The sequence below is a fragment of the Typopeltis vanoorti genome, chromosome 2, assembly GCF_054136105.1.
Source record: "Typopeltis vanoorti isolate ZY-2024b chromosome 2, IOZ_Tvanoo_1.0, whole genome shotgun sequence".
Taxonomy (NCBI): domain Eukaryota; kingdom Metazoa; phylum Arthropoda; class Arachnida; order Uropygi; family Thelyphonidae; genus Typopeltis; species Typopeltis vanoorti.
Window position 1 is genome coordinate 175801226 of NC_143550.1, and position 1322 is coordinate 175802547.

Sequence of the window (1322 nt, forward strand, 5' to 3'; positions counted from 1 at the left end):
GTTAAAACTTGGCACGCAGTACATTTTAAATAACGAACACATAAAACTTCATAAACAAAAATAAACTGGTCAGCAAATGCTTTAGTTTAGTAAGCATGACTAAAGAATGATCCATGTCAAGCAGGACATTGCCATTAAAGACAATTAGAGCCCCCCCTTTTTTTTGCAATACTTATTATAGCACCTTAAATGACAGCCACTGAAACCTCAAATTCAATAGAAACCCAGAAAATACAATTTGAATAAAAGTTGTCGAAATAAGCCAGTAATAATGCAAATTTACTCATGTTTCAGTATCTTGTACATCTTTTTAAGATATAAGAAGATAAATGTATGATCATACAAAACTGGAGATCTGTAGTAGGAGAAACGCAGTAAACTTAAATACATAAGGACTTTCAAGAAATCTGTACACCTCTTCAGAGGATACATTAGGAGTTGAGTTTCAAGTGAATTATTTCTCGCACATATTAGAATTGCTTCTAGCTTAATCTCTTGAATCACGCATACCTCATTTATATAAAAAAATAATTTGGTTGGCTACAGTTATGGATGAAACATAACTATGAACTGTTTTTTCTCAAGTGAACTAGATAAATAATTCACAGGAATTATATGTACTGATAAATTACATCACTAAATTACTTTCTTTGAAAGCTGGCTCTAATCCATCAAATGAAACAAGGTTATTTCACCCGCATCCCCATATAACAATCAAAACCAAAGCAAAAAACTGGTAATTATGAAAGGTTAGTTCATATACAATTAATATTCATTTGAACCAAACTGAAACATTTACAAAAGCATCAAGCATTGTTTTGTATATTTGGTTTTAAAGATTTTCATTTTTAGTTAAGTAACAAATCTGACAAATTAAGTTTGTGTATGTAAGTTTGTTTGGAATGGAGGATATACTAAAGAAGCAATTTAACTCTTGGAAAAATTAACAGCTATTTATTCCTTTAAGGGAATCAATCATCTTTTATTATAATAATAATAAAAAAAAAAAAAACATTTCAGCCTGTTGTTCAACTTCTAGTAATTTATGGAAATACTAATTTTACTTCCAAATCTAGAAACCTGAAAAAAAAAAAACTCATACTTCATAGTTTGTGTGTATTTGAAATGGAGTTGTATTTATACAGAAACTGAATAAAACATTTCCTCTTATCCTAGTTTTCATCAAATATTAAATAATCCACATTAAAGTGCAAAAGAAATGCATTAATTAAAGTTCATTTCTGTATTTAATTGTCATGCAGTGAGATACACCAGAAGACTATGAAGAATGCTTAACTATTGTCTATATCAATAAATCAAAA